This window comes from Desmodus rotundus, chromosome 2, assembly GCF_022682495.2.
Source record: "Desmodus rotundus isolate HL8 chromosome 2, HLdesRot8A.1, whole genome shotgun sequence".
Taxonomy (NCBI): domain Eukaryota; kingdom Metazoa; phylum Chordata; class Mammalia; order Chiroptera; family Phyllostomidae; genus Desmodus; species Desmodus rotundus.
In genome coordinates, this window is record NC_071388.1 from 55686151 (window position 1) to 55700452 (window position 14302).

Consider the following 14302-nt stretch of genomic DNA (forward strand, 5'->3'; position numbering starts at 1 on the left):
TTGCATCTTAATTTCAGGGGCATTAAGTTATGATAAATATTTTCATCTTAGAATAAATAAAATCTGCTTATATAAGCATGATTCCACATATACTATTTTCCCATACTTATTGTAAGAGTAGTAATAAAAAAATGATAGCATCTGATAGAGAAGATTAAGGATGGAGTAAGTATGAATAAGTATGAACTGAATTTTGAAAACAAGATTTTCATAAGCAATTACAAAGAGAGAAGGCACTGTGGTAACATGAACTATAATAAAGCAAAACATAAAGGAAGGAAAGTCTACAGCATGTTAAGAGAAAAGCAAGAAGGCATTCAGAAGCCACTAGTAGTTTGGGGAAGGAAAAATTATGTTACAAAGATTAACCTGTCTGCAATAAATACGATTTTTTTTTGAGAATTGGATATTACGAAGTTAGTTATTTAAAAATATTCTTGCCCTGGATGGTGTGGCTCAGTTGGTTGGAGGGTCAACCCAAACTCAAAAGTTTATGGTTCAGTTATTGGTCAGGACACATACCTCGCCCTGGTATGTGCCTTGAAGCGACCAAATGATGTTTTTCCCTCACATTGATATTCTCTCTCTCTCTTTCTCTCTCTGTGTAATGAAAAAAAAAAAGTGCCCTTGGGTGAGAATAAAATAATGTAAAATAAAATATTATGGGTTTTAGATGGCAGTATAATATAATTGAAAAAGTATGTCATGAGCCATTAGAAATATAATCAGAAGAGCACTAAAGAGTGATATTTAAGAATATTCCATGTAAGGACAAACTGAAGTGATGAAAGTGATAAAAGTAATTAAGAAAAAATGTGGTGAAAAGAAAAAGGTAGGAACACAACCTAGAGGAATTCCTCTACTAAGAAGAGAACCAAAAAGAAAAGAAAATAAAGAGAACAGAGAAACGGAAGTTGGAGAGACTTTCAATGTGAGCGACATTGTCAAATGTCAATGACAGTCAGGTTGACGATCAAGGGAGAAGCCATGCACTTTGTAGGTAAAAGACACCAGTAACTTCTGCTGGAGCAATTTCAGGAAGAGAAGAGAAGCCACTCTAGAATTGGAGAATCTCATTGAATAAAGAGAGATACCAGAGCCTTAAAGAGCACATTTGACTCTTAATGATTTTCTGGCTTTGGGATCAGAGATCCCCCAGGAACTGTGATAAAAAAATTATAATGGAAAAGAATGCACAGGACAATGGAATGTCTTCTAACTAGCTAGGCAGGCATTTCTCTACTCCCCACAAAAGCTGATAATTGAAAATAAACACAAGAAAGGAAGATAGTCTCATCTCTAAGCAGAGTAAGACCTTCAACATATTTTATAGGTAGAAAAACTCATTTAGTTTTATTTAATATTACTCTGATGAGCACAAAGTGTAAGGGAATTGCTTTGAAGTTTGAAGGGAAAATGGAAATATCAATATGAAAGAGATAGAATGACAAATGTGTGAGAGAATGCTATAAACTCGAGTACTCAGAAATTAGGAGGAAGAACAAAAGCATGTGGTCTGGGAAGCTGAGAGGTGGTGAGGCATGGAGACCAGATGTAAGCTGTGTATCATTTCACATTCCTTTGCAGCTTCAGAGAAAAGGAGGGGAGATATGAAAGGATTGGTATGTCATGTGACTAAACATCCCCCTAAACACCAATGGTTAAGAGCAGAAAAAAATCCACATAATGCTTTGGAATAAGAAGAAAGCACTTTAATAACAGATTCTAGTTCAGAGAATACATATAAATTCTGAAAGATTATATTAAAAAGAAAAGACTTGACAGGAACTGACATTGGTTTTGTGAGTTGAAAATTACCTAGAAGGCAAGATACAAGAAAGCTTGTAAATCAGAACTAGAATTCTTCTGCTCTCAAAATTATAGGTCACGCAAATATTTGATTTATCCAGGCTCTAATGGTGCAGCCTGTCAGGCTAAGGATTACTTACATGAGTTGCTTACAATGAAAAATAATAACCCTATTAAATTTAGAAAGGTTTAAATGCATTTTGTTTTGAAAGGATTAAGAAAGTCCTAATATTTTAAAAAAGGAAACTAGTATTAATTTTCTGAGGGACCCATTTGCTTTAAATATATTTAAATGACAAAATACATTTATTTTTAACTAGGAGTGTAGGAAAGAGAAAGAATTTTTTAAATATTTGCAAGAATTTGATAGATTTTAAAGGGTTGTTATTCCCCATTCTTTATTAATGTACTTAGAGTCTACTAGCAGGGGCTACAAAAAAATCAATAGAGTGTCTACTGCCTTTGCAAAAATCTAAGTTTATTGTCTGTTTTATACATCATTATCACTTCCTTTTAGGAATTCCAGTGAATTGTTTTGTTGCTTATATTTTATATGTATACAGTGAAATAAAAAGATACTAGAAAATCATATGTATTATAATTATTAAAAAATGTCAAGTCTACTTAATCCCATGTTTCCTATCTCCCCATACTGTCTGCCTGAGTCAGCTGGTAATAAGCAGAGAAGACAAATACTAGGAAATTGGATTCAGAGTAATCAATGCGAATAGTGCTTTTAGTTCAGGACATCAATGTTATAATAATCTATTAGCTGTCTCCTTGTATTATTTAAGTTACTAAGGACACTGTTTTGTTTTCTAAATCTACTTATCTGACTAATCAACTGCAAACTTCTTTTTCAATTGGGAAATGTTTGTCCCTGAATGATGATGACTCTTTCAGAGTATCAGCATAATCTAGTTACCTAGAAGGTACTTACAAGTTCAATTATTACACCCTGCAGTATTTCTTACCTTACTTTTTTGGACATACATGCATAAACACAGACAAGAGTTAGTGTCCGTCGCAACCCAAATATTTCTTTGATGTCTCAAATACTATTTTGAAAAGGTTCAGGGTACTTCCAGCCAAGATGGAGGCATAGGTAGACACACTGTGCCTCCTCACACAACCAAAAGAGGGACAACAATTTTTTTTTAGTTCTTGTTTTTAAATATATTTATTAATTATGCTATTACAGTTGTCCCATTTCCCCCTCCCCCTCACTCCACTCCATCCTGCCCACCCCCTCCCTCCCAAATTCACCCCCTATAACTGGGACTCAAATCAACGGTGTGGACCAGAAGGAAGAAAGAAACATCAAACCAGAAAAGAATGAAGAAACAAGAATTTGGAAAAATGAGGAGAGGCTCAGGAACCTCCAGGACATCTTGAAACATTCCAACATCCGAATTATAGGGGTGCCAGAAGGAGAAGAGGAAGAACAAAATATTGAAAACTTATTTGAACAAATAATGAAGGAGAACTTCCCTCATCTGGCAAAGGAAATAGACTTCTGGGAAGTCCAGGAAGCTCAGAGAGTCCCAAAGAAGCTGGACCCAAGGAGGAACACACCAAGGCACGTCATAATTACATTACCCAATATTAAACGCAAGGACCTACATCCAAGATTACTCTATCCAGCAAAGCTATCATTTAGAATGGAAGGGAAGATAAAGTGCTTCTCAGATAAGGTCGAGTTAAAGAAGTTCATCATCACCAAGCCCTTATTATATGAAATGTTAAAGGGAGTTACCTAAGAAAAAGAAGATAAAAAAATATGAACAGTAAAAATGACAGCAAACTCACAGTTATTAACGACCACACCTAAAACAAAAACAAGAGCAAACTAGGCAAACAACTAGAACAGGAACAGAACCATAGAGATGGAGATCACATGGAGGGTTGTCAATAGGGGAGTGGGAGGGGGTGGGGGGGGGAAAGGTACAGAGAATAAGTAGCATAGATGATAGGCGGAAAATAGACAGGGGGAGGGTAAGAATAGTGTAGGAAATGTAGCAGCCAAAGAACTTATAAGTATGACCCATGGAGGGACAACAATTTAAAAACAAAAACCAACCAGAACTGACAGAAAATCAAACTGTACGGAAGTCCGAAAACGAAGGAGTTAAAGAAGACACATTCATCCAGACCTGTAGGAGGGGTGGAGATGGGAGGCCGGTGTGAGAGGACTCCAGGGAAGGTGGTGGCTGGAGGACAGGGATGGGCAAGGCTGCAACTGGCCAGCAAGACAGCAGCTGGAGGACCCAGCGAGGCAACGGCTGGTGGAGCGGGTAGACCCACATTTGTGTGCAGATAAACCGGGAAGAACAACTGGGGAGCGAAACAGCCCGCACAACTAAGGGCTCCAGCTGGGGAAATAAAGCCTCAAAACCTCAGGCTGTAAAAACCTGTGGGGGTTTTGGTAGCAGGAGAAACTCCCTGCCTCACAGGAGAGTTCATTGGAGAGGCCCACAGGGTCCGAGAATGTACACAAACCACCCACCTGGGAATCAGCACCAGAAGGGCCTACTTTGCTTGTAAGTAGTGGGGGAAGTTATTGAAATCCAGCAGAGAGCTGAGCAAATGCCATTGTTCCCTCTGGGACCCCTCCCCCATATTCAGCACCACAATGCAGTGATGTGGATTACCCCACCCTGGTGAATACTTAGGCTCTGCCCCTCACTATGTAACAGGCATGTCCAGACAAAAAAAAAAAAAAAGGCCCAAGTGAAAGAACAGATCAAAGCTGTAAAAAAAATACAACCAAGTGACAAAGAGATAGCCAACCTTTCAGATGCACAGTTCAAAACACTGGTAATCAGGATGCTCACAGAATTGGTTGAATTTGGTCACAAATTAGATGAAAAAATGAAGGCTATGCTAAGTGAAATAAAAGAAAACTTACAGGGAACCAATAATTATGGGAAGGAAACAGGGATTCAAATCAACAATGTGGACCAGAAGGAAGAAAGAAAAATCCAACCAGAAAAGAATGAAGAAATAAGAATTCAAAAAATGAAGAGAAGCTTAGGCACTTCCAGGACACCTTTAAATGTTCCAACATCTGAATTATAGGGGTGCCAGAAGGAGAAGAGGAAGAACAAAAAATTGAAAACTTACTTGAACAAATAATGAAGGAGAACTTCCCTCATCTGGCAAAGGAAATAGACTTCCAGGAAGTGCAAGAAGCTCAGAGAGTCCCAAAGAAGCTGGACCCAAGCAGGAACACACCAAGGCACGTCATAATTACATTACCCAAGATTAAAGATAAGGAGAGAATCTTAGAAGCAGCAAGAAAAAAGGACACAGTTACCTACAAAGAAGTTCCCATAAGACTGTCAGCTGATTTCTCCAAAAGACCTTACAAGGCAAGAAGTGACTGGCAAGAAGTATTCCAAGTCATGAAAGGCAAGGACCTATATCCAAGATTGCTCTATCCAGCAAAGCTATCATTTAGAATGGAACGGAAGGTAAAGTGCTTCTCAGATAAGGTCAAGTTAAAGGAGTTCATCATCACCAAGCCATTATTATATGAAATGTTAAAGGGACTTATCTAAGAAAAAGAAGATAAAAAATATGAACAGTAAAAATGACAGCAAACTCACAGTTATTAACAACCACACCTAAAACAAAAACAAAAGCAAACTAATCAAACACTAGAACAGGAACAGAAACACAGAAATGGAGATCACATGGAGGGTTATCAACAGGGGAGTGGGAGAGGGAGAGAGGGGGGAAGGTATAGAGAATAGGTAGCATGGATGGTAGGTAGAGAACAGACAGGGGGAGGTTAGGAATTGTATGGGAAATGTAGAAGCCAAAGAACTCATGTGTAGGACCCATGGACATGAACTAAGGGGGGAGAATGTGGGCAAGGGGGTGTGCAGGGTGGAGGGGAGTGAAGAAGGGAAAATGGGACAAATGTAACAGCATAATCAAAAAACTATATTTTAAAAGTTTCGTATTCTGTTCCCATGACACATTTGACTTTATTTTAATGTATTCAATTTTTTAAAAAATTTGTATTCCTTTTTTTCCCATCCAGTTCACATTTAATACCATTCTGCACCAGTTTCAGATGTACAGCAACATGGCTGGAAAACCATGTATTCTACTGAGTGGTTTCCTGCTGCCCGAAGCACCTACCTGGCCCCATACCCAGCTATGTCGACTTTGTTGACTATTTTCCCCATGCTGCAATCCACATCCTTGTGGCTGTTCTGCAACTACCAATCTGTACCATTCAATCCTTCACCTTTTTGACCCATCCCCTAACCCCCTTCCCTCTGACAGCTGTCAATCTATTCTCTGTATCTATGAGTCTGTTCCTATTTTGTTTGTTAGTTTATTTTGTTCATTAGATTCCACAAAGAAGTGAAATCATATGGTATTTGTCTTCCTCTGACTGGCTTATTTCACTTATCATAATGTTTTTCACATCCATCCATACTGTCACAAAAACTAAGATTTCCTTCTTTATTTATGGTCAAGTAGTATTTCATTATGTAAATATACCACAACATTTTTACCCACTCATCTACTGATGGACACTTGGGTTGTTTCCACATCTTGGCCATTGTAAATAGCACTGCAGTGAACATAGGGGCCATATAATTTTTTGAATTAGTGTTTCAGTTTTCTTGGGTTATATTCCTAGAGGTGGAATTGCTGGATCATAAAGCAGTTCCATTTGTAATATTTAGAGGAATCTCCACGCTGTTGAATAGTAGCTACACCAGTCTGACTTTCCACCAACAGTGCTCTAGAGTTCCCTTTTCTCCACAGAATAACATAAATGCTTCTAGAAAACATGGCACTTTAGTACTACAGTTTCTGGACCTGAGGCTAACAAAGGGGTAAAGCACAAAGAGAACTCAGTCTAATTTGAGAACAGACTCCTATGTGATCTAATTTACTTTTTTAATAATTCAAATATCAATAGCACAATACACCCAGATCTGATACTTCACTGGAACTTCATGGACTTTTTCTATAATGAAACATTTTTGCAGATGATTACACCAAGTAAAAGAAACCACATGTAAGGAAAACATGTCAGAGAGAAGAAAAGCATGCTCTAATTTAAACAGAAAATTACATTTTTCACATGATAAAAATCTATTAAGTTATTAAACTGCCTAAACTTAAAGAAGACATTCAGGAAGCATTTAAAATATGAGAACAATGTGCACCAATCAAATCTAGCCCTAATCTTCTGCAATGAAATGATCACGCAAGCCTCCCTCCATTGGTTCCCCTGAGGTCTAAATACGTTTCATAACTAAGGCCATGCAACCTTCCAATATATTAAATATGTACAAAGATTCATCAGGAAATATTTTAAATTATCAAAACAGATATTCCTTCCAAACTGATCATTAATCTCCTTAATCAACTGAGGGGTTTTTTTGTTTGTTTTTGTTGATCTACTAAGTACATATATCTGGAAGTCAATGTTCATTGTTTTGAACAAGGAAAAAATTATTTATATGAATATAAACATATATAATATATTATATGGTATACATATATATATATGTACATTCCTGAATAACAAAATTGAGGTATTTATTGTACATATTAGGCATTTATTTTATCAGGAGAAAGATTTATAAGCTATACAATATTAAATTTTAACAAACTCTTTTATCCTGCTTTGCGGTACCTAAAGATCCTGTGGTTAAAGTTCATTTAAACAACAGATTTTTAAATGGTAGGTTGACGACCCAAGCTTTCATCATCGTTCTTTACTGCATTCCCTCCTCAGTTTTCTGCTCTCTCTTCCTTTCTTTCCTATCCCTCAAACCCCAACACACTCACTTTCTATTGAGCTTTCTCCTCTTTTTCCCTTCCTCCTACTGCTACTGCAAGTCATTTTATTTTCCTCCTTCCGAGCTCTTAACATCCTGGTGCTGCAAGAAAAAGATGTCATTAGCAGCATTCATTTCAAATTTTCCTATCAGTTCACAAATCTCCCCTTAAATAGCTTTAGTTTTCTTAACCCTTATGTGGAATATTCAATTCTCACTTAAGCAGTTACTTATTTTTTCTTCTATCTAAAATCTTGGGGAGATTATGGTCCAACATACAGCCTGGTAAACACTAGACACATATTCTATGCCAGGTGCAACTGTGATGAGTGGAATCTCATGGAACCTGACCTCAGCAGTGGGGAGATGCTCTCCAGAGAGGTGGAAACAAATTTAAGGACCTGTTAAGGTTTTGTCATGTGACACCACCCTGCTATTTTAGTTTCCACTGTTTGCTTCCCCGTTTTAATTAGGCAAAAGTAATGAGCCTTTTGTTTTGCAGAATTGCTCTAAAAACTTCTTCAACAGAAGTCCTTCTGGCAAAGTAGCATATGTTAATTCTACATATTCCAAATTCAACCGGCTATCACTAGGAATGGGGCACACGTGGAGCTTTATCTGCTATTAAGTATTCAATTCCTATTCCCTGTCACCTGCAGAAGTATACAGACAATCCTGAAGGCCTTTTATGGTATAAATCCTCTAATGAAACAATCATGTTGAAAATAGGAAAATAAAATTGAAATCTTTTTATTCCCACATAATCGTTAGTACTGTTTGAGGATACTATTGTGAGTTAAGAAATGGGCGACATTAACATCTTTAGGTTAGATCTCTATTTTTGTGAACCCCTAGGTTAAAAGAATCCCCATCCTAAATTCCAAATTTACATACTAGACTCAGTTAAAACAGCCTAGAAACTTTAATGAATGCCAGCTAAACACTCAAGACAAAGGATTTACATGTCATTTTCTTTTTTCCTTTTTTCTGTTCCGCAGTGTTTGCCTAAGGCACTTGACACTTTAAAACATTTAAAATAGTACAATCTCATAGTTATTTCATGTAAAAATTTTTATTCCCTTATTCATTTGTAGCCCAAAGATTACAAAAATTTTAATAATAAATTGCTATTCTGATTTATATTATTGGGTGCTTTGGACTTTAACTCCACACATTTCTGACTGCTGTTTTAAGAAGTAATGTTTCCAGGATATCTTCCAGTGCAGCTCTGAGCCAATTATTTACAGTTAAAACATCTGATGCTTCAAATGATAATGTCTAAAGTGAATTACAACTTCAAAATAAATTATTGTTGGGGTACACCACATTGTAGAAGTAGTATACTCTTAAGTCACTTTCAATTGCATCTTTTGAAATATTTTCAAGATATTAACTTTCCAAATATTTTTAGGAATTTCAGAGCTTCTTGATTTTTACCATCCCTTCCCAAATATCAACCAAACTACTTACAAAACCAATAAAAGCAGAAATAACCTACAAGCCACACTATTAGTACTCCGGATTATGGCTATAGCTTTCTATTCAATATTCATTAGTCCCTGGGTTATTTTCTCTTATGCTTTGACTATTGGGTATTACTGTATTAACTCTATTTTAATAGGTACAAACTGGGTCATTGAGAGCTCAGTTAATGGCAATAGAAGAGCTATTTTTCTCCATTTTATCTTTGTGTCTGCAGAATCTTCACTTACATTTTAGAGAACCAGGACGCGAAAAGATAATCACCCATAAAAGAGAAAAAGAACTATCCGATTAAACATAAAAGGATATATGAAGTAGTATCAGACTCTCAAAAATCTCTTCAAATCCTAGGTTTTGATCCCCAGCTGAGCAGGTTGGTTTCACTATCAATTTATGACCACTACCCTCAAACTGATACTACATATCCAGTTTGTTTTTCCCCTCTTCATACCTATAATTTCATACCTTCTTCATTTCTGATATACCTAACTTCCCTTTATCTCCATAACTTAGGTGATCTTGCAACATTCTTAATCAAGAAAATTAAGCTAGATATGCCACCCTTCATCTCTCCACCATACAAATCCAGGTTCACAATTTCTCTCCCTTTTTCTAATTAAAATAGAGAGAGCACCTGTAACCTGAACCCCTTCCCCTATGGTCTTTGCAGAGACTTGCTTTTGCCAATCATCTCTCTCTAAAGATCTTCAACTTTTAATCCACTGCTCTATTTTTGTGTCCCTGCCATCAGCATCAATGCATATCCACATATGTACATATCGGTATCAATATCTATATCTACATATTATCTCTGCAGCTCTCTTTTCTTAAAAATCATGCAGTCCAAGTAAACCACTATTTACAATCAGTACCTCCTCCTCATCACCTTTTGTAAATTCTTCAGCCCCCTCTAATGTGAGTTCCACACTGCACAATTCATGAGACTCTTCTGCTTTTGCTAAGGGTGAAAATTATCTTTTGTTGCCTAACACATAGATGTTTCCCAGTCCTCGCCTTGTTTGATTTCTGCATTAGTTTCTTAGGTTTGCCATAACAAATTACCACAAACTGGGTAGCTAAACATGAGAGAAATTTATTCATCCACAGTTCAGGAGGCCAAGAGTCCAAAATGAAGGTGTTGGCACAAGGTTGGCTCGTCATAGCGGATCTGAAGGAGAAACCATCCTATGCCTGTACCTAGCTTCTAGTGGCCTCCAGAAATCCTTTGTGTTCCTTGACTTGCAGAGGCATCACTCCAGTCTCTGCCTTTGTCTTCACATGACTTCTCTTTGCATTTTTCTGTGTTCTCTTCTCTTCTTTTAAGGATGCCAGTCATTGAATTTAAAGCCCACCCAAATTGTACATGACCTCATCTTAACTTGAGTACACCTATAAAGACCCTGTAATATTCACAGGTACAGAGAGGTTGAATTGTGTTCTCCAAAAATATCTTTTTTGGAGAATATCTCTCCAAAAAGATATTTTTGGAGAACACAGTTCAACTTACTACAACTTAACAGCATTCAACAAATTTGAAGCTGTCCTTAAATTATACTCCTACTTTTTGGCTTCTGGCACATTAGACTCACCTGATTTTTCTTCCTGACTACCCTCTAGTCTTGTTTAGGGGTTCATTTTTCCTCTACCTAACATCTCTATTTCTTGAGACCAGAGTTCCACACTGAGCCACTTCTGTTCTCCAACTATATTTACTTCCTAGGCAATCGCATTTAAATCAAAATTGGAAAGTACCTCAAATTTCTATTTTTATCCAGATATTTCTTCTACGCTTCAGACCACTCTTTCAGTCTACCTATATGGATGCCATCCCTATTCAATGACTCATGTTTCTCAGACAATGTATCTACACTAACCTCTGATTTTCTACTTTGTTCTCTCTCATTTCTTTGATTTCTCAATAAAATGAACTTCCATTCACTCAGGGATTTTAATGGCAGAAACCTTGGAAATATTGACTTTTCCCCTTTCCTTAGCACTTTCCCCAATCCATCACAAGTAATGACCAAGATATGTTGCTTGAACTTTTAATATGCATTTCAATTCCATTCACTTCACATCATTTCTCCTGGCATAAATTTAGTTCAAATCTCAAATATTTATTATTTGGAAAACTGAAAGGCCTTGCTAAGTGATTTTGCTTTCTACATTTTTATGTCCTTACAATTCATTTTTTCTACAATGAGCTTAAATTTGAAAAATATATCAAAACATTTAACAAGGCTGGTTAAAAATCTTTCTAGAGCTTTCCAATGTATATGGAATAAAAGTCCAAGTATTCTATTTCTCACCAATTTCCAAGACTTCCTCAGTATATTCTGAAATCCTTTTTTTCTCAAAAATACCACTTATATAGATCCTCCAACACATCATTCCCATGATCTGGGACATTCTTTTTCTTCATACTTCATCTCCTGACCTTGTCTTACATCTTCCAGCTTTAAATTAAACATCATTTCCTTAGTGAGGTATTTTCTAATAATGAAACTACTACCCTTGTAAAATTAGTCCTTCTATTATATTCTCTCCCATAATCCAATCTTCCTCAGATTATATAGAGTAATTTGTAATTACTATATGTTTATGTATTTTAAACTAGATTTGTTCTGAAGTTATAGTGGTTAAATATTAAGAAAAAAGCTTCAATTGGATTACAAATCAAAATAACAAAATCCTAACCTTGACCCTACCATTAAATAACTTGAACAGGATGGTTTATTGGTTGGGGTCTAATTGTTCTCAACTGAAAAAAATGATTTATTTGGAGAAAGTGGCCTCCCAAATTTTACTGTGATTCAGAAAAATTCAGCCATTCTATGATCCTATAAATACTCTCAAATTTAAGAAATAATCAACCATTTTCCTACTTCATTTGGGCAAGTAATAAAAACTTGAGATACGGACATTATTAATACTGCTATATTCAGTAGTTTTTCATTATTATGAAGATATATGTATAAATGTACTAACAGATGGACTTTATTCATAAATCTGGACCCAGGAAAATTTTAAATCTTTGCCTCACAAAACTCACCCATTTTCCTTATTTTTTCATTTCCATTTTCAACCCCAAACCCCTAGATAGCTTGTACCCTCTGCCCATACTCAAACTATTTGGGGTCATTCAGATAATCTTTTAAAGTCTGGATCTTTCTGAAATGTCAGACTTCTCTCAGCCAAAAGCCATTTTTCCTTAGAATCCTATTCTCCTAAAATCTCACTATATCATAAATCCAATAATCTTTCAAAATAAACAATCAGCTAACACAGAAAATTACTCTATGCTGGGATGGTAAAGCCTAAAGTTAATATGTTTTTTTTCCAAATAGAATGTTTCTATTATATAAATATTTTTATTTGTCTATATTCAATTTAACAATATATTATGTTAATTTAAACTATAAAAATATGGCATACCATTGTTTTATTAGATTTTATTTTATTAAAAGTTAGTCATTTATAAATGTAATATTATTTTAGTTCTATTTATATATAAATAGTGCTTTAATTATATAAATAATTTCTTTTTTTTTATTATTGTTATTCAATTACAGATGTATGCCTTTTCTCCCCATCCCTCCACCCCACCCCAGGTGAACCCACCTCCCTCCCCCACCTCCACCCTCCCCCTTGGTTTTGTCCATGTATCCTCTATAGTAGTTCCTGTAATCCCCTCTTCCCACTGTCCCCGCCCCCCCCGCCCGCCCCCCCCCCCGCCCCCGCTCTGGCTATTCTTAGATTGTTCTTTATAAATAATCTCTTACAAACTTATTCATACTGAAAAATTCAAAATCTAAATTAAACATTTAGTGATATTGATGGAAATTCTTTGTTATTATTTTTATTTTTTCCTCTTTTCATAAGAAAACTTTATTTTTTTTTACATGTTATTGATTATGCTATTACACTTTTCCTGATTTTTCACCCTTTGCCCCTGTCCACCCAGCACCCCCTACTCCCTCAGGCAATCCCCCCACCATTGTTCATGCCCATGGCTCATGCATATAAAATTTTGGGCTACTCTATTTCCTATACTCTACTTTACATCCCCAAAGTTATTTGATAACTACTTATTTGTACTTCTTAATCCCCTCACCTCTTCATCCATTTCTCCTACAAGCCCCTCCCATCTGAAAACCATCAAAACACTCTGTATCCACGATTCTGTCTCTGCTCTTGTTTGCCTACTCTGTTTTTTAGATTCAATGTTGAAACATATGTATTTTTGGCATTTAACTGTTCATATTTTTCATCTTCTTCTTTTTCTTAAATAAGTCCCTTTAACATTTCATATAATGATGATTTGGTGATATTGAACTCCTTTAGGTTTTTCTTATCTAGGAAGCTCTTTCTCTGCCGTTTGATTCTAAATGATAGCTTTCCTGTATAGAGAAATCTTGGTTGTGGATTCCTACTTTTCATGAATTTGAATATTTTTTGCCAATCCCTTCTAGCCTGCAAAGTTTCTTTTGAGAAATCAGCTGATAGTCTTATGGGAACAGCTTTGTAGGTAACTCTCTGCTTTTCTCTTTCTGCTTTTAAGATTCTCTCTTTATCTTTACCCTTTGTCACTTTACTTAAGATGTGTCTTGGAGTGGGCCTCTTTGCATCCATCTTGTTTGGGGCTCCCTGTGCTTCCTGGACTTGCATGTTTATTTCCTTCACCAAATTAAGGAAGTTTCATTTCATTATTTTTTCAAATAGATTTGCAATTTCTTGCTCTTTGTCTTCACCTCTGGCACCCTTATGTTGGATCTTTTGAAGTTGTCCCATAGGCTGCTTATATTATACTCATTTTGGGGGATTCTTTTTTCTTCTTGTTCTGCTTACTTGTTTTTTGTTTCCTTATGTTCCAAATCATTGATTTGATTCTTGACTTAATCCACTCTATTGTTGTTTCCCTGTAAATTGTTCTTTCTTCCTATTAGTGTATCCTTCATATCTGACTGGATCTTTTATATGCTGCTGAGGTCCTCACTAAGTTCCTTGAGTTTCCTTATAACCAGTATTTCGAAGTCTGCCTCTGGTAGATTTCTTATCTCCATTTCATTTAGCTCTTTTTTTGAGTTTTGATTTGTTCTTTCATTTGGGCCATGTCTCTTTGCCTCCTCATTTTGGCAGCCTCCCTGTGTTTGTTTCTATGTATTAGGCAGAACTTCCATGTCTTGGTAGCATGGCCT